Source organism: Canis lupus, chromosome X, assembly GCF_003254725.2.
Source record: "Canis lupus dingo isolate Sandy chromosome X, ASM325472v2, whole genome shotgun sequence".
Taxonomy (NCBI): Eukaryota; Metazoa; Chordata; class Mammalia; order Carnivora; family Canidae; genus Canis; species Canis lupus.
In genome coordinates this window covers 39,606,509-39,630,051 of record NC_064281.1, presented here as the reverse complement: position 1 = coordinate 39,630,051, position 23,543 = coordinate 39,606,509, and the positions used below count along the sequence as shown (strand labels likewise).

Below are 23,543 nucleotides of genomic sequence, written 5' to 3'. Positions count from 1 at the left end.
GCCTTCTCTCTCTGGCTCACTCCACCCCGCTTCACCAACCCCCGTTTCCCCCAAGAAACGAGGCACCCTCTGGGCCGTGGAAGGTGCCTGGCGGGGAGCGGCGACGCCGGAAGACCGAGGGCAGAGCGTGCGGTGCCCACACCCTTGACCGCGGGGTGAGTGCGGGCGGCCGCGGCCGGCGCGGGAGAGGGGAGCGGGTTAGGGGCGCGGGGTCTGGGCGGAACCCCGCCCCCCCCCGCCCGGATCCGGGGAGCGGCGACTCGAGGCCCGGGGCCCGCAGCCCCCGGCTGCGCCCGGGCGGGGGTGGGGGGTGGGCGGGCGGGGGGCGGAGCGCGCGCTGCGCGGGGCGGCGGGAAAGGGGCGGGGAGGACAGCTCTGGCTCGGGCGGGCCGCGGGCCGGTGGCAGAACCTGCGGGCTAGGTGGGAGGCTCACCCTCGCGGAGGAGAGGAAGCGAGGACCGCACGGCTGGGGAGCGAGGAGACGTGTGGAGTCCGGGGCTCCGGCCGCCTCCACGTCCTCCTGCGGCGGACGCGGCGCGGCGGGCGGCGCACCGGCCGCGTCGGCTACCCTGCGCGCAGGTGGGCACCCCCGAGCGCGGCGCTCTGCCCCCTCCGGAGCCGCCGCGGGTCGGATGCCCTGGCGTCCAGGCCACCGAGCTCGGGGGCGAGGGCCGGGTGGGTCCGGGGGAAGCGGGAAGGTGCGCGGCCCCTCGGTGTGCACGCTGGTGCGCGCGCGCTGTGCGAGGTGGGGAAGAGGTGCGGAGAAGCTGCCTCCCTGGGGATTCTCCCCCTCGGGTCTCAGCCCCCACCCCCGCCGCTTTCTCGGGAGCGGAGCCCCGGGGCGGCTTTGAAGGACGGCGACCGCCCCCCGCCCCCCATCTCGGTGGTGCGTGCGGGTCTCTCTTCTTCGCCGTCTACACCTAGCAACCATCCGGAGGCCGCCGCTCTGGGCCCTCGGGACTGCAGGAAGCCGGGGAGACGCGAGAGTGGCGTGGCGGGGGACCCGCCGGGGCGCGTGCGGGGAAGGCAGGAGTTGCTGGAGTATTGTCTGCCCGCCGGGTGCCCGAGCCCGCGCGCTCGCTGGCGCTTTCAGGGCCGGAGTGGGGTGTGTGATTGTGTGCGGGGGGTGGGGCGGGGTGGGGTTTGCCGAACTTCTCTCTGAAGGCAGACGGTGCACATGCACTTGGCGCCTTGTGCACGTTTGGACGAAGGGTTAATGGAGGCACGTGGGAGCAGGACGGGTCGCTGGCCGGCCCCCAAAGAGCCTCTCGGGATGGCCCAGCGCGTGTTCGGGGTTGGGAAGGGAGGGAGTGTGAGCGTGTGCGAATGTCCGCCCTAGGGGGAAGGAGCACAGTGGCTCGAGGAGACTGGATTTTCTTGGATTTGCGGCAACTCTGAAAACCCGAGCAGGCTTCCCGGGCGTTAAAGTGAATCGCGGGTAAGTGGGGATGGGTCCCTCCGGTGGGGCCAGAGAAAAGCCCGCGGGCTTTGCGGGTTCGGCGGGCCTTGCCGGCTGGGTGGCTCCCCGCGCTCTCTCGCCTAGCGGGTGGGGTGGGGGTGGGGCTGGGGGTGGGGCTGGGGTGGGGGTGGGGCTTGTGTCTTTGGCTTAAGGTGCTGGAGCTGGGGCACTTGCTCTCTGTGGACGGTGGGACCCGGGAGGTAAAGAGCTGCGCGGCGCGGGGTTACTCTGTTCACTCTAAAATCTGTGTCTGTCTCTGTCTGTCTCACGCGCGGGCACACACGCAGCACCCCATGGTTCCGTCTGTTTTTCTCAATTCACTCTAGAATCTTTGTCTCTGTTCCCTCGCTCTCCCTTACATACACAAAACACACCCTGCTTTGCTCTGTTACCCGCAATAACTCTAAAATGTGTGTGTGTCTCTATCTCTGACTCTTCTCGCACGCGCGCGCGCACACACGTCCCTCACCTCATGGCTGCTTTGACTTGAGAGTTCGTGGATTTTCATTTATTGCTTGGTCTGCTTCTTCTACTCTTAGATTTGGATACATGTGACTTTTTTTTCCTTTTAAAGTAAAAAAGACCTACCTGTGTTAAAATCTGTGGGGTTTTGGGAAAGCCCTTTCTTTCAGCGCTCTACATTCACACTCACGACGGGAACATGGCATTCTGAGGAAAACCCCACCTAACTGCTGTTTAGGATGGAGAAGGCACTGGTTCATTTGAGAATTGATATTACTGTTTTTAATAGATATTTTACAGCCATGTGAGCAAGTGCGCTTTGCCTGGATCGCTCCCTCATGTTTTTTTCTTCTTTGTGGTAATTCACAGAATTCTCAATTCCCTAGTTAACAAAGTGGTTAAAGTGTCTTCTGATTTGAGGTGGCAGATCTCGGAATGGTTGTGGGTTGGCATGTGGATGGGTTCTGTGACTCCATCTCTTAATGGACTGATCAGAGTGGTGTTGATGTGAGATTTAATCTGTTTCGATTTCTAAGTAATTTATCAAACCTTCCCGGGAGGGACTCCTTAAGAATTTCCACACAGAGGAGAAAGAACACTTTTTAAAAAAATCTCTTGGAGCAAAGACTTTGCTACTTTTGCCCCAATTGTCCCTGTTAGTTGCTTAGAAAAGATGCGTGGTTGATGAATAATGCATAAGGTTTATTTCTCTTTTATGTCTACAGGTGGCAGTGTGGAAGCCAAAACGGGGGCTTCCAGAAGTGATTGCTGAAAAATAGGAGTGAATATACGCGAGTAAGCTAGTACTGGAATCAAAAAAACCACAGGTATGTAGAAAAATTAATACACCTAGCCGGTTTTATAATTCTCGCATTCCAATATCTTGACATTTATATAGACTTTTATGAAGTGAAACCTATTTTGAGGCATTTCCAGAGGAGAAAACCAGCTTATCCTATTACAGTGTATTTAAATAAAATCCTGCATGTAGTTGTTACTTTTTACCTCCCCACCCCCAAAGAAGCTTTGTTTTCCGTTGTGACTATGTGGCTTTGCATTTAACAAGTTGTTGCTTTTAAAAACACTTGCCTAGACTGTGTAAAACTGCTAATTTTTTTTGAATGATTTCATTTGGGACACTTAACCAGTCACCCTGTTGAGCCTACACAATAGTATCTGCTTTTCACAAAAACTACATCTTGCTGTTGACTGGGCATACCGCTTACCAGAACACCAAAGCATCAAGCTGCTTCTTTGAAACCAGGCTTTTTTTTTTTTTTTTTTTTTAACCATCTCGTCCTTTTTCTTTCCCCAAGCTGAACACAGACGAGGTACCTTCATAATTCACCCATTTCACTAAATTAACGGCAGGTTTTCAAAGGGGGATCAAAGACTATCAAATTAAGGGTTTTTCATTGTGATGCAATTGAAAAGAATTTGCCTTCGAGGGTCATTAAAACATAAAGATTTGCATATTAAGGGCCTTTTCAACGACTGGGTAGCACAGTATTATGAATGGTGGAAGAAGGGAGGGGTTTAGCTTTGTGGATTTTTCTCTTAGAATGGTGGGCCGTGGCTCATGGTGCTCTCCCAGGGAAGTTAAAGTTCTTGCTACCTTGGCTGTGTAAGGGGCAGGCATCAAAATGGCTGTTAACGAGAATGAAGCTTTCTCTTTCCTCGGGGTGTACGCATTCATCACAATTCGGGAATGTGGTGATATCTTGTGAATTTTGACATTCTGCCTTTATAGCTGAAGAGGGATTTAATTAGCCCCTGCCGATGAGGGTGTAAAACAAAGTCAGATGCTGTTCTCAAAGCTTTAAAAGGCCAAATTGGACGTACCAGTAGAAAGCAAATTGGGACCTCTGACTCAGAAAGTATAGGCTAGACTGAGGACTGAGGGGGTTCTTAATGTAAAGACCCCACGGATATGGAGTGGCTTCAGGAAAGCTCGTCGACATTTAGGAACAGGTAAGTTTGCAGTGTGTGGGACTTACTAGATTCATTATCTGACTCCGGCAATTAATCAACCCTCTATGCTTCTAATAGGAATAGGGTCTCATTTTCTAGGTCTGAAAGGAATAGCCCAACAAGTTGAGATTTTTATTCCCTTTTTGAATCCTACTACCCTCATTGTAGAGACATTAGGTGCTTTAGAGATATTTTATTTTATGAGGTATGACATACATACAATAAAGTGTAAAACACATTATTCCAAAGTGTCCTGCTCAGTGAATTTTGACGTGTGTGAACACCGCCCAGGTCAAGATATGGATCTCTTCCGCAACCCCCGATTTTCTCCTCTTTCCCCTTCTGGTCATTTTTTATCTCACTCACTACAAACCTGAAGGTCACCATATTCAGATTTCTTTTTTCACATTATGGTTTTTAAAAACTCCAGCTACTAGTTTTGGGATTCTTGTGTATGTCTTCAGGCAGTCTTCATGCAGTTAAGGGATTCTTGTGTATGTCTTTCACATTAACATAATAATGTATGGGAGACTGATCCATGTTACTGTGTGTAGTAGTAATTCATTCTAGTTCATTGTTGATTTATAGTTGAATTGGATGGACATACTACATTTGTTTATCCATTCTGTTGGATTTTAGGGTTGTTTTTAGTATGTGGTTAATATGAATAAAGCAACTACGAACATTCATTTTTATTTTTAAAAATTTTATTTAGAGAGAGCACGGAGTGTTGGGGGGAGCCAGGGGGGAGAGGGGTAGGAGGCGGGGGAGAGGGAGGAGGAAGGAATTGCAAGCAGACTCAGAGGCTGAGCTCGGAGGCCGAAGAAGCTGCACAGGGCTCCATCTCATGACCCTGAGATCAGAGCCTGAGCCGAAACCAAGAGTCCGGGACTTATTGGACTGAGCCACCCAGGTGACCCTGAACATTCTTGCTATGAACAGTCTTCCTTAACGTTTTTTTGGTGCACATGCCCACTCATTTCTCATGAGCACACACCTAGGAATGGAGTTGCATGGTCATAGAGGACGCTTATATTTATCTTTAGTAAATAATTGCCAAATAGTCTTCCAAAGTGATTGTACCAATGTAGGCTCTACCAGTGGTGTAAGGAGTTCCAGTCCCAGTTGTTCTGTATTTTCGCTAACACTTGGTTGGGGGCAGGGGCAGTCTTTTAAGTTCAGCTGTTCTTGGTGGGAGGGCATACTGTTATCTCCCTGGGGGTTTTAAAATTGAAACAAATTCAGTGGTGGCAAATCACAGGTAACATAAAATACACCACCGTAACCCTTGATGCGTATACAGTTAGTGGCCGTAAGCACATTCACATTGTTGGGTAACAACCATCACTACCATGTGTCTGCAGAACTGTTCTCATCTTGTAGACCTGAAACTGTGCCCATCAAACAGTAAATCCCTGGTTTCCCTTCTCCATGGCCCCTGGCAAGCACCATTGTATTTTGTGTCTCAATGAATTTGACTAATTCAAGTATCTCAGGGGTAGAATCACAGAATATTTGCTCTTTTGTAACCGGCTTATCTTACTGAGCCAAATGTCCTGAAGTTTCATTCATGTTGTATTACGTGTCAGGATTTTTTTTTTTTAAGGCTGAGTGCTATCACACTGTCAGCATCTACCACATTTTGTTTATCCACTTATATATCTGTCGGGTGGACACTGAGATTGCTGCCACCTTTTGCCTGTTGTGAATAGTGCTGCTCAGAACATGGGTGTACAAGTATTTCACAACCCTGCTTTCAGTTTCCTGGGGGCACGTACCCAGAAGTGGAACTGCTGGATCTGCTATGGTAATTCTATTTACATTTTTTGAGAAACCCACCATCCTGTTTTTTATAGCTACTGCACCGTGTGACATTCTCAGAAGAGTGGAAGGGGGCCGCAGTCTCTCCGCATCCATGCCAACACTTAATTCTGTTTTTTTTTTTTTATTTTTTTTTATTTTTTTTATTTTTATGATAGTCGCACAGAGAGAGAGAGAGAGAGAGGCAGAGACACAGGCAGAGGGAGAAGCAGGCTCCATGCACCAGGAGCCCGACGTGGGATTCTATCCCGGGTCTCCAGGATCGCGCCCTGGGCCAAAGGCAGGCGCTAAACCGCTGCGCCACCCAGGGATCCCAATTCTGTTTTTTCCTTTATTTTATATTTTTAGTGAGAGGAAGAGAGAATGAGAGAGCATGCTAGTGAGTGGGGGAGGGAGGGGGTAAAGGGAGAGGAGGAGAGAACCCCAAGTAGGCTCCATACCCAGCATGGAACCCCAAATCCAGGCTCTATCCCATGACCCAGAGATGAAGGCCTGAGCTGAGGGCTCCTGGGTGGCTCAGTGGTTGAGCGTCTGCCTTTGGCTCAGGTCATGATCCTGGGATCCTGGGATGGAGACCCACATGAGGCTCCTTGAGGGGAGCCTGCTTCTCCCTCTGCCTGTGTCTCTGCCTCTCTGTGTCTGTATTGAATAAATAAATAAAATCTTTAAAAGAAAGACCTGAGCTGAAATCGAGTCGGATGCTCAAAGGACTGAACCACCCAGGCGCCCCTATTCCGTTTTTTCTTTTTTCCCTCTTTTCCTTTCTCCTTTTTCTTTAGATAATAGCCATCCTAACGGGTGTGAGGTGGTCCTTAGGGCTTTAATTTCTATTTCCTAGTGACTAGTGTTAAATACCATTTCATGAACTTACTGGCATTTTGATATCATTTTGTGAAATTTTTGTTAAAATCTTGGCCAGGTTTTGAAGTGGATCTTTATCTTTGAGTTCTTTTGTATTCTGTATAGGAGTCCTTTGTCAGATAATATGTATTACAAGTATTTTCTCCCAGTGTGTGGCTTGCCTTTTCACTATCTTCATGCAGTCTTTGATGATTTTTAATGAAGTCCAATGATGGACTTTTTTTTCTTTTATGGCTATTGCTTTTTGGGTTCTATTTATAAAACTTTTGCCTATCTTGGGGTTATTTTTTAAAACCTCTCTTTTAGTTATTAGAAATAGATAAAGGCAATACGTTTGGAAAGTGCAGTATATTAATTATAAGCATATTTAAAATAAGTACCCCAAGAATGAAAGTTGGAAATGTTCTTTGTTGTAGCAGGTGCCAGAGAAGGGGTTTGAAAAAGGGGGTTTTTCAAGAAGATTCATGGACACTATTACTCAAGTGGCCCCTGTTGTGGTCTCCCCCTAACACTGATTATGTCCTCAGAGCCCCTCCAGAGTGGGAAGAACCCTAGGGAAGAACCTGGTGATGACTTGGCTGGAGGAAAGAATGTGGCATAATGGATGAGTATCCACTTTTCCTTAATTCATAATCCAGACTTGCTGAATGACCCTTCCCTTTTTCCCTTCCCAGGGAGAGTTGCCAGTGGTGGATGCTCCTTCTTTTCTTTGCCTCTCAAATTATCAATGCCCCTCAATGCTTTTTCTCTTCACCTGTATTTTTTTCCTCTCAGTGCTCTGTGTTCATGTCCATTCTTAGGTCTTCAATTGTCCCTCTCCCCCTGCCCTGTGTTCAAAAGACTCCCCTGGTCTATCTGTTCTCACCACCTGCCCTTCAGCAGAAGGTCTAGCTCTATATCTTTACCTGCCTCCTGGACGTCTCCCACTGGATCTCTGATGACATGTGTCTTAATAAAAGACATGCGTTGTTCCTCTTCAGTCTGCTCTTCTGCTTTCCTGCCTTAATTGATATATTTACCATGAATCCAGGATCCCAAAGTAGACATCTTGGCACTGTCTCCCTCCTCCCACACAGTCCCTATCCCTCTTAGAGGCTGTATTTACTTTGGTTCAGGTCGCCTTTGGGATTGTAGTAATAGCCTCCCAACCGATCTCCCTGATTCTTCTTGCCTCTAATCCCCCACTTGTCATCAGCTTGCTTTTGCCTAAAACACAGACTTACTCATGTCATTTCCTACTTAAAAAGTGATTTGTAGCTCTCTACACCCTACAAGAGGCATTCACATTCCTTAGCATGATTTACAGTAGGATACCCTTAATTATTTGCCTTCGACCTGCTTTTCCTGTTCCATCATCTGCCGTTTCCTCCCCACACTCCATCTGTCCTAAACTATTTGCCATTCCTAGAACATTCCTTGAGTTCTTTCCTGCATCTGTGCTATTGCACATGCTGTTTCTTGTCTGCTTCTGACGTCCATTCCTATCTACCAATGACTTCCTATTTTTTCCCCTACAAACCAGCTCCAATGTGACCTCTTCCTTGAGTGAGCCTTCCTATCCTCTAAATAGATTTTGTAATTCACACTTTATTAGTGTCCTTGGAGGGGATGCCTAAATGTAAGCACTATTGCATATTAATCTTTGTGCCCCCAGTAATTACTGAGAGCACTCGTTCACATACGAAGACATTTGCTACATGTTCACTGAATGACTCCATTCCTTACTGTAGCAGTTAGCTTTTGCTGCTTAACAAACACAATATTGTTTTAGTCAGTGGTTTTAAAATTTTTATTTATTTATTTATTTATTTATTTATTTATTTATTTATTTGAGAGAGGATGTGCATGAGTGAGCATGAGCAGGGGGAGAGAGAGAGAGGGAGAAGCAGACTCCTTGCTGAGCAGGGAGCCTGTTGCTGGGCTAGATCCCAGGACTCTGGGATAATGACCTGAGCCAAAGGCAGACCCCACCCAAGTGCCCCTGATCAGTGCTTTAAAAGAACCAGCATTTAGCTTAGCTCTTGATTCTGTGAGTTGACAATTTGGATAGGACTCAGCTGGGCAGCTCTTTGGATCTGGGCAGGTTTTCCAAGAGGTGGGTTGGGGGCTGGCTCTTCTAGCAAGGGCTCAGCTCCTCTCCACCTTTTGCTTTTTGTTTGTTTTGTTTTGTTTTAAAGATTTTATTTATTTATTCATGAGAGACACAGAGAGTGAGGCAGAGACCCAGGCAGAGGGAGAAGCGGGCTCTCTGCAGGGCGGCCAATGTGGGACTCCATCCTGGGACCCCAGGATCAAGCCCTGAGCCGAAGGCAGATGCTCAACTGCTGAACATGAAACATGAAGTTCAGTGTTTCTGATTTACTACCAATTAAAGGATTCTTTTTAAGGACTAGTGTACATTAAGAGGAAGTATGGTTACAATACAGGTGCAGGAGCTTAATTGAAATATACATGAAATGTATATTGATAAATATTCTTAGAAAACTATACATGAAATAACCTCAACTTCAGAGGTAGTAGAATAATCTTGGATCAGTTTGAGTTTTTCCAGAACTTTGTCATAGTACATATTGGTATGTTTTAGTAGAGCTGTTAGAAGTAAAGAACACAGATCTAGATTTTTCCTCCTTCAAGCCCATTTCTACTGATCTAGAGATACAGGTGAACTGTGAAGTGGCCAGAAAGTGTAAAACAGGAGGCACTTGAAGGGCTGTAAGACCCCTTATGACCTCTTAACGACCTTTCACATGTTTTTCTCCTGCCACGTGCCATTCCTAGATTGGCCGCTGACACAGTTAAAGGCATGAAACATCCACAACCCGAGTAATCCTCTGTCAAAATAACAGATGTGTTACTATTTATGGGTGAAAATAGAACTTTCACTTATGTTAAAAGATATCTTCTTAAAATTTTTTCATGGCATGTTTTCCTTTTATTTTGTAGAGAACAAAAGACGTAGTTCATATCTCACTGTACTCTTTATAAATCAGTTTCTTAAAAAAATCCGTTTCTTACCAAATCTTTGTATTGTCCTCGCTGTTTAGGTAAAATGACATAAAATCAAGTGACTGTAGTTCTATAATTTTAGAAGACCATGCCTACTTTGAGTTAGAAAAATCAGTATTTTTAACTATTAACAATTGAGCAAATCAAGGTATTTTAACAGATTGAAGTAGGATATTAATTGAGATAGCATGTGCAGGGATTCATGTTTTTTGTTTTCCTAAGAGCTAGTTTGAAATAGACAATAGTGTAAAATATTTTATGTACTATATTCCTGACATGTTGCATAATGTGAATGCTCCTTCCTAAGTTATATCTATTGATGTATATTATATAAATACATAGTCTATATGTACTATATGGTGGGGAGAGTGAGGGAGAGGGAGAGAGACAGGGAGAGAATACACATCCTCCTGTATAAGGTTAAAATACTAGCAAAAGCTGTACAAAAATCATGAGTAAGCATAGAGCTGATTTACTGAAACAGCTATACAGAACAGTGACTTGAGTTTTATCAGGGATTATTAGTTAAGTATTTATATTGAAGAAGGTTATGATAGGGAAATGACTAACATTCAAGGTGATAACTTCAGAAGGAACCTCAGATGCCACACTGAATGTGTTTTGGGCACAACTTGGCTTTTAAGTGAGAATTTAAAAACATACATTTGGGATGCCTGGGTGGCTCAGTTGGTTGAGCATCTGCCTTTGGCTCGGGTCATGATCTTAGGGTCCTGGAATTGAGCCCCATGTCGGGCTTCCTGCTGGGTGGGGAGTCTGCTTCTCCCTCTCCGTGGACCCCTCCCCCTCATTCTCTCTCAAATAATTAAATAAAATCATTAAAGAAAATAAAACCCATAAAGCATAGACATTTAAGAGGGGCTAGATGGTTCATCAGTCATCCTCTTCTCCTTTGAAGGCTCACTAATCCCCACTTAAGAAAATATGTGAACTGTGTGAAGTAAAAGGCTACGGGCGCTGAGGGTACACCTTGTGCTCTGGTAATAAAGAATCTGTACGGAGGGTCAGCTCTTGTCTTCTCGTTTTCTCTCACCCCTATGTATGGCGACGTGGGATATTTTCTGTTATTCACCACCATGTGTGGTGATATTGTGCATGTTCTTAATCGCGTTGTGGAGACTCACAGAAATAACCTGCTGTTTTTTTTTTTTTTCAAGATTTTATTTATTTATTCATGAGAGACACACACACAGAGGCAGAGACACAGGCAGAGGGAGAAGCAGGCTCCATGCAGGGAGCCTGACGTGAGACTCGATCCTGGGACTTCAGGATTACTCTCTGGGCCAAAGGCAGGCGCCAAACCGCTGAGCTACCCAGGCGTCCCTGACTGCTGGGGTTTAAGTGATAGTCTTTGGCCACACCCTTCTCTACCTCTCTGACCTGTTCTTCTGCTCTGCCTGTGAACATTGGCTTCACAGAATGACCAAAGTCCTTGTGTGTGTGTGTGTGTGTGTAGGAGCTCTGCCCAGTGATGATGTCGGGTCTCCACGTCTACATGCTCAGTAAATGAGCACCTAGTGTGTTGTATTTTGCATCAGTAGCAGTGATTTTTCCATCACTATTGGTCCAAATATATATATATATATATATATATATATATATATATATATATATATTCATTAAATAAAAGCATTTACACCAAGAATTTTCACTTTGGATTGGATTTGACCTTGGATCGGCCTGGTGCCAGAATCACAAGGCTGGATTAGAAGTTAGAAGGATGCTGTTCAGATTTCCAGTCAGCTTCTAAATAGCTGTAGGTGCTGTGCACATCATTCTTATTGCTCCAGGCTTCAGTTTTGTTATCACCTAACATAGGGGTTGGACTGTTTACCTCTAGAGTCCCATCTTATTCTGCTACTCCATCAGTGTTTTTTCCCCCTGATTTTAGTAAACTCTACCATAAAACTATTACTAGGATTAAAATTTTTTTCTACAGGTTTTATTTATTTCAGAGAACACTAGCAGTGGGGGAGGGGCAGAGGGAGAGAGAATCTTCAAGCAGACTCCCCGCAGAGGAGGGAGCCCAGGTGGGGCTGTATCCCTGGGGACTGAGATCATGACCTGAGCTGAAGTCAGATGCTTACCCAACTGAGCCACCCAGGCACCCCTGGGATTAAAAATTTTTGATTGCGTAAAATGAAGTCACATTATAAGGTTCATGATATGCAATCTGTGGCCAGGTAGAAACCAAGAGGCAACCATCCATCATAGTATATTCACATTTATGTTATTGTAGAGTTTTCCTGTACTTGGTCAAGAGCAGAGTGACTATAACCCTACTAAAGAATTTAAACTTTACTGTTGAGTTCTGGTGCCCCTCCCAGTATCCTTTTTATCATTACCTCTCCAATAATAGGAAGACCAAGTTGTATCAGACTGTTTGGGGGTTGCTACATGATTTCCTTAGTGCTTGCCATGTTTTTGTACTAAACATTTGACATTCACAAGTCCAGGTGTGGTTTTCCTTACGTTCATCTTGCTTTGGTCTGTTGACCTTCTGGAATTTAAAGGTTGATGTCTTTCCTCAGTATTGGAAAATTCTCAGGGCACCTATGTGCCTCAGTTAAGTGTTGGACTCTTGATTCAGTCAGGTCATGATCTCAGGGTCATAAGATTGAGCCCCAAGTCAGGCTCCGAGCTCAGTGGGCAGTCTGCTGAGAATCTCCCTTTCCTTCTGCCTCTTCCTCCACTTGCATGCTTGCTCTCTCTCTCTCTCTCTCTCTCTCTAAAAAGAAAGAAATCTTAAAATTCCCAGCCATTGTCTCTTCAAATATTGCAGAACTGCCCTGTTCTGTTACTTTCTTCTGACTCTACCACTTACATGGTCAGACCTTTTCCATGTTCTTTATGATCTATTTTTTAATTTATTTATTTATTTATTTATTTATTTATTTATTTATTTATTTATTTATTTATTTATAAGATTTTATTTATTTATTCATAGACACAGAGAGAGAGGGGCAGAGACACAGACAGGGAGAAGCAGGCTCCATGCAGGGAGCCCGATGTGGGACTCAATCCCTGGTCTCCAGGATCACACCCCAGGCTGCAGGTGGCAGCAAACAGCTGCGCCACCAGGGCTGCCCTAATTTTTATTTATTTTTAAGTAATCTCTACACCCAACATGGCACTTGAACTCACAACCCCAAGGTCAAGAGTTACAAGCTCTGGACTGAGCCAACCAGGTGCCCCTCCCCTCTTCTATTTGGGCTTTAATAGGGATGTTTTCCATTAACTTTTATATTCCAAGTTTATTACATCCAGTCTGCTATTAAACCCAACCCTGCTAATTGACTCGTCTGAGTTATTTCAGACATTATATTTTTCTTAGAGTATTTTATTTTTCTATGACTTCCATTTGATTATTTTTATAGACGAGATTGAGTGTGTTCAAGGTGGTAGGGCCATAGACCTAGATTCTAGTTCCTTTTGGAAATTCTCCATCTTTCCATCCAATTCCCTTTTTTTGGTCTCATTTTCTTTGACTAATTTCTTTGACTAATCAATTATTTCAAAGGTTTTGTCTGCTGAATCCTGTTATCTGGAGCATCTATGAGTCTGCATCTCTTTGTTCTCTCTTGAATATTGGTTACATTTTCTTTTTTTTTAAAGATTTTATTTATTTATTCATGAGAGACACAGAGATAGGCAGAGGGAGATGCAGGCTCCCTGCGGGGAGCCTGATGTGGAACTCAGTCCCAGGACCCCAGGATCATGACCTGAGCCAAAGGCAGATGTTCAACCACTGAGCCACCAGGTCCCCTTGGTTACATTTTCTTTTTTTTATTTTTTATTTTTTTATTTATTTATGATAGTCACACAGAGAGAGAGACAGAGACACAGGCAGAGAGAAGCAGGCTCCACGCACCAGGAGCCCGATGTGGGATTCGATCCCGGGTCTCCAGGATCGCACCCTGGGCCAAAGGCAGGCGCCAAACCGCTGCGCCACCCAGGGATCCCGGTTACATTTTCTTACAATTTTTTTTCTCACCTCATAATAGCTTATAATGTTTTAATCCTATAACAAGCAGTTTTGTGTGAAAGAATCTTACTAGTTCTGCAGCACATCTTCCTCCAGAGAGAATTTCCTCCTTTTCCTCGGTTAGGTAAATATAGTGAGGAGTCGCACCATTGGGAGTTGAGCTAAGTCAAGGCCAGGTTGCAGTTTTAGGAAGACTCAGTCCAGTTGTGGTTGCTGTGCTCCTCAGGTGTGGTTCTTCCAGGCTTTTCATTGAAATTGTAAAAGACTTTTTTTGTCTCCTTGGCCTTGGAAAACTGTGGGAGATTAAATTTTTCCCTTTGGGGGTCTTGAGCTTAGCGTCTTGTCCCCTTGATTTTAAGTTCTTGCAACTGTTTTGAAGAGAAACCTGGTTATGTATTTGAGGGAGCACTCCTCCTTTGGTACAAATGTCCTCAAAACACTGTGAAACTAGAGACTTTACTCTGCCTTTGAATAGCTTTTGGCCTAATATCTCAGTCTTCCTCTTAACAGCTCCAGAACTGAACAAATGTGGTATTTTGCATTTGTCACATTAGCCTATATTAGCATGTTCACCAAGAAGTTTTGATCACTTTTCCTTGGTAGAAATCTTTTCTCTTGGCAGCTCCCAAGTGCCCTGAGGGAAGAAAGTCAGATTTCTGCTCACCTCAGAAGGGCTCCTCTTTGACATTCTTGTCCTTGAATCCTTTCTAGTCTCAAGAAAGCCTCATACTGTTTTTTTCTCTATGTGCATATAAGATGGAATCTGCAATTTCGTAATATACATCATTTTCATGTCCTCATCTATTCTCCTTGTGAAGTCTTCAGTTGAAGCATTCCACATTTCCTAGCTTTGTGATAAAAGTAATTTTGGCAGTGAAGCACCTGCTGACTCATTACAATATTACTGCCAGAGGAGGAAAATAGGACTACTTGGACAATATGGTCCTCTTCAAAATATTTTCATTTTTTTAGTTTTTCAATTTTAAATTGTCTAAAAAGCACTTTTTAGGTAGACGAAGGTAATGGAGGCACTCTCACTTCACTTCAGGTTCTCTCAGATGGGTTCCTTATTGGACACATTTACTTAACTTTTGTACTAAAATGAGGCATGACTCATTACAAACCCTCTCATTTGTGAGGAGAATTTGCTCCAGAGAATCCTAGGCCCGTTTCTAGGCAGCATCCATATGGTTTGCACATGTAAAAAGGAGAGAATGAGCCCCTCACATTATTTAAATTGGAACCATTTCAGTGTGAAGGAGCAGTTTTGTCGTTAACTTTTCTTAGAGGCTATGTAAGACCTGGCCAGGGCCAAGAGCTCTAGGCTTGGTGGGAGCTCTGAGTTCTAGTGTTGCTTTGGCCTCCCACAGGCTGTTCCTCCCAGAGGAGACCTCCATTTTTCTCATCCTGAGACTGTTAGGACATTGGAACTGTTGGGTTCTAATCCTTTACCATCTCTGCCCTTCATATTCCAATCATTTATCACATGGAAATTAAGTTTGTACTTGAATTTCAGTAAACTATTTGCCAGGATCAAGTGAAAGCACAAACTTCTGCAAATTTCTTTTGACCCCTATGTTTTCTATGTTTGTGACACCAAGTGGGAAATCTTAGATACTGTGTGTCAGTGTCTAAGAAACAATTTTTCTTTTTTTTTTAAAAGGATTTTTTTATTTGAGAGGGAGAGAGAGCATGACTGGAGGGCTGAGGGGCAGAGGGAGTAGAAGTAGGCTCCCCGCTGAGCAGGGATCAGCATGCCCTGAGCAGGGATCAGCATGCCCTGAGCAGGGATCAGTGAAATCGGGGGCTCAATCCCAGGACCCTGGGATCATGATCTGAGAGCCAAAGGCAGCCGCTTCACCAACTGAGCCACCCAGGTACCCCACAAGTTTTTTTTAAAAAAATCCTGTGTTTTGAGTCCTGAGCCCCCATGTCAGTCCTAGGTTTGTCACTTAACGTGCTCTGGGAGCCTGGGCACTTCACCAACTTGTCAGGCTCACTTGCCTCTACTGCAAAATGGATAGAAGAATACTAGGACCATACCGGTCTCACATAGCTGTTGTGAGGAAGATCACAAATGATTGGTCTGTGAAGGCACTTTATAAAGAGCTGTAAAAACATCAGTTATCATTAGGACTGTAATGACACATCTCTTGTCAGCGGTAACCATCTGTTTGTTGTGGCTCTCACTATTTAAAGTGAAATGTGAAATCAGCCCAAGGGTATTTATTTTATATCACCTTGACTTTTTTTTTTTCACCTTGACTTTTGTTCTCATTTCAGTCTTTTTTTTTTGGGGGGGGGCGGGGGTGGGGGTTGGTGGTGTGGGTGAGTAGGTAGGTAAACTGACACGGTGCAAAGGATAAGCTCTCTGCTTTTAAAACCATTGAAATGTAGAGCTGGAAGGGACAGTTGGATTATTTTAGCAAATCCCCCTCTTTGAGAGATGTGGTTTAAGAAGTTTAGCGGACTTAGCAAAAGTAACAGAGCTGCTTCGAGATAAAACCACAACTGAGACTTAACTGTTCTCCATTGAAACCTTGACATACGCAACTGACTTCTAGAATTTTGGTCAGTGATCCAGATGAAGCAATTCCCTTTTCTTTTGGACACTGCAGTTCTCCGTTTCTCTTCTCCCTAACTTCTGACATCCTTTACTTCTCTCCTGCCTCATAGCCAGCCCTCTCTTTCTCCTTTCTGGTGGAAGAGAGTCCTCCACCTCTCACCAAAGCTCCTCCTTCCCCCTACGCCCCCCACTGCCCTCCCCACATGTTCTCTGGATTCTGAGTCTGTTTGCCTCTCTGGGATTTATTCCAGATCTTATACTGTCATCCCATATTATCTTTCTTTCCCTTACTGTTGCTTCTCCTTAGCCCATGAAGGTATCCAAGCTTATTGTAGGATTTTTTTTTTTTTACTTAATCTCACATAGTACTTCTTTTCAATATTTGGCTGCTAGAAAGAGAAATGGATAAGCAGAGAAATCCCTCCTTTGTCAAGTTCCATTCATTCTTTTCCTTTTTCCTTCAATTTTAAAAAATCATGGCCAAATACACATAATGTAAGATTAACCATCTTAACCATTTTTATGTATATCACTCAGTAGTGTTCAGTACCCATCATCACTGTCTACCCCAGAACCCATTTCTTTGTCTTGCAAAACTGAAACTCTGGGGTGCCTGGGTGGCTGAGATGGTTAAGTATCTGCCTTCACTCAGGTCATGAACTCCGAGTCCTGGGATCCAGCCTCGCGTTGGGCTCCCTGCGTTGGGCTCCCTGCTCAGCGCAGAGCCTGCTTCTCCCTCGGCCTGACTCTGCCTGCTTGTGCTCGCTCTCTCATTCTCTGTCAAATAAATAAATAAAATCTTAAAAAAAGCCCTGAAACTCTGTCCCCATTAAATACTAACTTCTCATAGGTCCCTCCCTCCTCCCAACCTCTGGCAACCTCCGTAATTCTTTGTCTTTATGATTTTTCCACACATTCCTTATATAGTCCTGCACAAATGCAGTGGCTGGTGCTTGGTGGCCGCCCAGAAAAGTCCTCTCCCTCCTTCCCCTGCCTCTGTCTTCCTCTGCTCCGCCTCTTCCCTCATTTGTTGCAGTTTTCTGGCTTCTCTGGGGAACAATTTGCTGCCCAGTTTTGAGGCCTTTTTTCTTCCTTCTTTGGCCTTTTGGCCCCTGTGATCCTTAGGATCGAATTCATAAATGGCGCTCTCCTGCCTTCCCATTCAGCAGCCCAAGGACATGGGCCCACTCCGCTGCTCTCCGTGCTCCCCAGCCCAGCTCCCCAGGGGGCTGTTTCCTTATACCCTTGACAGAATGTGCCTGAGCCTCAGTGCCTTCAGCCCCTTGCTTCTATTTCCTCCCTACACATTTCACCCAAATGCCTTTTTCAGGAAAGCCTTCACTGACAACCTGTTGCAGCTCCACAGAACTTTGGAAGTTCTGATTTCAGTGTTACTGGGGTTTCACTTGGTCATCCCCTTCCCCTGGGTTGGTGAGGGCTTCATGAGCTGAGACTGCCCTTAAGTCTTCTCTATTAGATGTGGCCCTGGCACTTGGCCCTGAAGCAGGGCTGAATAGATGGAGAGCATTCATTCATTTAAGTATGGTTCTTACAGAAATGTGCTTTTCTGGGGCACCTGGGTGGCTCAGTGTTTAAGCCTTTGGCTCAGGTCATGATCCCCGGGTCCTGGGATCGAGTCCTGCATCAGGCTCCCTGTGAGGAGCCTACTTGTCCTTCTGCCTATGTCTCTGCCTCACTCTCTGTCTCTCATGAATAAATCAATTTTAAAAATCTTGAAAAAAAAAGCAAATGTGCTTTTCTGATATAAGAGACTGAATGTTGATCAACCACTGGGAACATCAGAGTACACAAACAGAAAAGAGCAATTCACCTTGGTGCTTTGTTGTGGGAATCTGATTTCAGCCAGCTTCTGAAATACTGAGTTGTTATGCATGTGGTATCACCGTGTGCTAGGTAGAATAATGGCCCGCAGATGAATTCTGTGTCCTAATTCCTGGATCCTGTGGAACATGTTAAATAGGAAAGAGGAGTTAAAGTTGCACATGGAATTAGGTTGCTACTCAGGTGTCTTTAAAATAGATTATCCTGGGGGTTCCTAGCTGGCTCAGTAGGTATAGAGCATGTGACTTGTGATCTCAGGGCCATGAGTTGGAGCTCCACATTGGGTGTGGAGCCTACTTTAAAAAAAAAAAAAAAAAAGATGGTACTAGATTACCTGGGTAGGCTCAGGGTAATCAAGGGTCCCTAAAAGTGGTGTGTGCTGTAGAATCTGCTTATAGCTGGGTTCATGGACTGCTGAGGATTTTAAATTGCCTTGAATATTATCTTCGGTAATGCTTCGTTGATAAATCCCTTTCTACAACAGATATAATTGCATATGTTTTCTGTGTTATTAGCTGTAGTGAAAGAAAGGTGCTTTCATTGAATGCTTGTATAAGTCAGGTGCCTTATATATTACCATATTTAATGTGCTAAATAACCAAAGAAGTCATTATTAAAACCACTTATGGATGAGGAAACAGGCAGAGTGGTTAATTTATACAAGGTCACACTGCTAGTAACTTGCAACTGCGAGTTTTTATTGCACATAAAAAAGAGAAAATTCTGAGTTGTGACATTCTCAGTTTGGCAAGGCATGTATTGTCTGATGGTATGTCTTATAAAGTCTTGCCTTGAAATTTGAAAGTTGAAGATGAATTTGCATTTTATTGAAGCAGCGTGCCACGGTAACAGACATGTAGTAAATAGAGAAGAGGACAAAAGTTATCCAGGAGTCCAACAAAATCTTGATTATATTTTGGTAGATTTCCTTTTTGTCCTTTTGTCCCTGTTCATGTGTATGTTGCAGCTCTCCACAGCTGCAGTCCTAGTTTGGGGTTTCTTATTTGACATTATGTATTCTTCCATAGCCTGTGTCTTTGTAATTACCATCTTTAATAGACAATAGGTGGTTTCCAATTTTCTTATTACAAGTGATGCTGAAAGAACAGTTTCTATCTGGGACATGCTGTTCTCTTGGTGAAGAGCAGGAGCACAATCCAAACCACGCAACACAGTTAAAACCTCGGTTTGGAGGTGGTTAGTGCCATATCTGCTCACATTTCCATTAGTCAATGTGTGTCATAGGGGCCAAACCCAAAGTCAAGGAAGTGGGGACATGTACTTCTCTCCCATGACAGTCAATAGGATGAGTGTAACCCTATTATGCAGAGGGAGAAATAGTTGGGAATAATGATCCCATCTACCACCTGGTGGGGAATAGGATGCATAGAGCTGGAACATAAAAATAGAAATAAATAAAAGTAGCACATAGAGACAGATGGGGGTGGAATGTGAATTCAGATTCTGACCTGGAGCAGAGGCTCTGTCTCAGGTGCCTCCTCTGACATGGAAGAATGAAAAGAAATGTCTCCAAAGCACATTGTGCTTGCTTGACATGTAAAAGGCCGCCAGCAAATATTAGCTCCCTTTGATGGTACAATTTTGCCGTGGTACTGGATGTGCTATTTTCGTGTCTGTTTGTAACTTGACGTTCTTGGGTTTTAACTCAGGTACACAAAATGCTGTGGATTTTCTAGTCATACAGGGAAAAATGGGCCTAGTTTTTGGATTATATCTCCCCAGGTCCCTTTAAAAAGTGCACAGTCACTGAGGAGCTAATGTAAAATTACTGACCCTATTTCCTAAGCCAATTGAAATTGACATTTCCAAGGTGAGAGCTTGTTAGAATTGGGGCATCTTGGGCCCTACCTCTGGCCTATTGAATTGGATTCTGTAGTTCAACACAATCCCTAAGGGATTGGTATATACATTAAACTCTGAACAGGACTGATCTAGATCATCCTTAGAAAAGCTGTTTTAGGGACGCCTGGGTGGCTCAGCGGTTGAGTATCTGCCTTCGACTTGGCGTGATCCTGGAGTTCCGGGATCGTGTCCCACATCAGGCTCCCAGCGAGGAGCCTGCTTCTCCCTCTCCCTATGTCTCTGCCTCTCTCTGTGTCTCTCATGAATAAATAAATAAAATCTTAAAAAAAAAAAAGAAATGCTGTGTTATTTATATTTATTTCTTTTTAGAGAGGGAAGATGGTAGGGGCAGAGGGAGAGGGAGAATCTTAAGTAAGTTTCATGCCCTAGAAATGCTGTTTTAAAAGAAAAATGTTCTCTTTTTAAAAATGATTTTACTTATTTGAGAGAGAGAACAAAGCACAAGTAGAGGGAGCAAGAAAGAGTGAAGCAGGCTCCCTACTGAGAAGGGAGCCCAATGTGGGGCTCCATCCCTGGACCCTGGGATCATGACCTGAGCCCAAGGCAGTCACTCAACCACCGAGTCACCCAGGTATTCTAGGATAGCTTTTTGTCCAAGTGTGAAATTCTTGTCTGAAGAATCTTGATTCCCCCCCCCCCTTTAAATAGAAAATGGGAAATCAGTCTAACATTTAATATATTTTTCTTTTTCTTCTTCCAAATTGTATGTTAGTATTAGGGGCCTGACCACAGGTTAAATTCACTTTGTAACTTTTTGGACCTCTTTTTTTTTTTTTTTTAAGTCTTTCAACCAGTCCTTTGCAACATACTGAAGATAATTTTGTCATCAGATGCTGACATTTTGATGCTATATTTTGTGGCTATATGCTATTTCCTTCCTGCAGCCCAAAGAATCTTTTTCTCTTGGAACCCACTAACTTTAGGCTCTTCCTTCCCTGGGGTGCCGCCTTGTGGTGGGCTGTGGGTCCTTCACCGACAAACGCCTGCACTGGTTAGTCATGGAGGAAAGTGAGTCAGCCATTGTGTGACTCATCGCAAACCCAGCTCAGAGTAATAGGCCCCCATCATACACCCAAGAGACCACGAATCATTAGGCTGAGACAACCTGCTGGTGGATACTATTTGGAAAAACTCCCCTATTGTGATTTTTTTTCAACCCTTTTCCCTCCTACTATAAATGGGCTTAGAGTAAACATTAAGAAGAGAATGAAGGGCAGCCCTGGTGGCTCAGCGGTTTAGCGCTGCCTACAGCCCAGAGCGTGACCCTGGAGACCCGGGATCCAGTCCCACGTCGGGCTCCCTGCATGGAGCCTGCTTTTCCCTCTGCCTCTCTTCCGCATTAATTATTAATTAATTTTTTTATTAATTAATTTTAATAAAATTCAAAAAAGAATGAAGACGTTACTCCTTAGGGTCTTTGGTGGCTTCGATCTTGATTTTATTTTTTTTTTAAGATTTTATTTATTTATTCATAGAGACACACAGAGAGAGAGAGAGAGAGAGAGAGAGAGGCAGAGACACAGGCAGAAGGAGAGGCAGGCTCCATGCAGGGAGCCTGACGGTGGGATTCGATCCTGGGTCTCCAGGATCATGCCCTGGGCTGCAGGCGGCGCTAAAGCGCTAAGCCACCAGGGCTGTCCTCCATCTTGATTTTAGCTAATTCAGTATTATCCACACTTTACTTTGTTCCGTATGGTTGTATGTATTGTAAAATTTTATGTATTTTATTTTTATTTATTTATTTATTTTTAAAATTTTTATTTATGATAGTCACACAGAGAGAGAGAGAGAGAGAGGCAGAGACACAGGCAGAGGGAGAAGCAGGCTCCATGCACAGGGAGCCCGACGTGGGATTCGATCCCGGGTCTCCAGGATCGTGCCCCAGGCCAAAGGCAGGCGCTAAGCCGCTGCGCCACCCAGGGATCCCAATTCTATGTATTTTAAAGTTCTATGTATACAAATACACACATTTATATCTACTTATATCTCCACGTATTTTGAGTGTGTGCACACATACGTCTATAACTAATTATTCTTTCTGCAAAGCCTTGTTACCGAAAGTTAAGAGGCTGTGATTGTGCTCTTCATGGCCCTTTCTGTAACTGAACTCCCTCCTGTGATAATTTTACTCAGGTAGGTGTTAATCTATTACTCCTTTATGAGTTCATGAATGGGAACTTTTATGGAAAGAATCACATCCACTGTCTTTCCACATAAGTTATTTCTAGGGAAAATATGTTGACAAAGCGTAGGTAGCAGTCCACTAATATTCTGTCGATTCAAACAGCTACCATAGTAACTGCTAAGTTCTTATCTAAAGAGTAGGACCATTCTCAATCAGCATAAAGATACCGTTTATTTGCAACTTTTGTCAGGGGAGAAAAATACATGTATACTAAATAATCACTCGTTAGCTGTACATGCCAGGAGTAAATGTCTTCAACTCCAAAATACATTAATAACGAGCAGACTCCTGTGCCAGCTTATTCTGCTATAGTTTTTGACTCATCCACCTGCATGAAGATAAAGAGAAATGTGTTACTTATAGTAAGAATTGACAAATCTGGGATGGGTTCTGCACAAAAAGCACTTTAGAGACATTTGAAACTATGGTATTCAGCTAAGTGTTCCCATAGTTTAAAGATATATTCATTTCTGAATGTTGCCAGGGATCTGAGTGCTATGAGCAGCTTGCAGCAGAGATTTGTGTGGTTGCTATGTGCAAAAGCCCTAGAATAAGCAAATGGGAAAGGATATCAGGGTGGGTAAATATTACTATAGTAACGACTTATTTCTATAGGAGAAATTTAGAAAATAAACCAAGAATCTCTGGAACATGGGTAGAAATACACGTTGTACAGAGTGGACAGTACAGAAAAACAAAAGTCATGTTTCTGATAGCCACTGTTAACACTTTTCATTTTGATATGGGATAACTAAAAATGTTATGCTTGGAGTGACTTTCTAATGCACTGTTTAGCATGGATAAAATCACAAGAGAAAGTGCAAAGCCCTGGGCAAAAGCAGTAGCGTTCCATTTTTTCTTAACATGACAATACCAAAATGTGCTCTTTGTATGAGTAGTGTTCCAGAGAAGCTCATTGTATGTCTCCTTTAATTACATTATATCAAAGGACTCTTGAGTGTGAAAATGATTGATTTGAGAGAAAGAACACAAATAGGAGGGGCAGAGGGAGAGAGAATCCCAAGCTGACTCAATGCTGAGTGTGGAGCCTAATGCAGGGCTCCATCACAACTTGAGCCAAAACCAAGAGTCAGATGCTTAACTGGCTGTACCACCCAGGTCCCCTGATTGTGTAATTGTTTAAATACAGCCTGGATCTCTTGGGTTGCTCTTTATCTGACTCATTTTTAGTGGGATAGAAAAAGGGCCATATAATTATTAAGGCAATTTTTTTGACTGTGAAGTACTGACAGGTTTCTTTGCTGTCTTTTCTTCTGCTTTGGTGGTCTCAACCCTTGCTGTTCATTAGAATCGCCAGGAGAAGGTTTACAAAATGATTAACACCCATGTTATACCTCAAATTTCTGGTTCATTTCTGATTGAAGGTGGAACGTGTGCATGTGTGTTTAAACTACTCACGTGGCTGTAATGTTTAGCCGAGGTTGAGAATTACTCTTCTAGACCTTTAACAAATCCTTAACAA

General features: G+C 44.1%; 1 long non-coding RNA gene across 2 annotated transcripts in view; it reads left to right on the top strand.

The window, feature by feature from the left end:
• The first annotated feature begins 377 nt into the window (after positions 1-377).
• LOC112673151 (uncharacterized) overlaps positions 378-23,543 on the top strand; it is a 111,655-nt gene continuing 88,489 nt past the window's right edge. The window contains exons 1-3 of one of the 2 annotated variants that reach the window (XR_007409231.1): positions 378-579; positions 1,340-1,438; positions 2,647-2,748. This is a non-coding gene — a long non-coding RNA (uncharacterized LOC112673151). Of the gene's footprint in view, positions 580-1,339; positions 1,439-1,590; positions 1,660-2,646; positions 2,749-23,543 lie in introns of those variants that run through there. The other variant, XR_007409232.1, reaches the window with a different exon arrangement.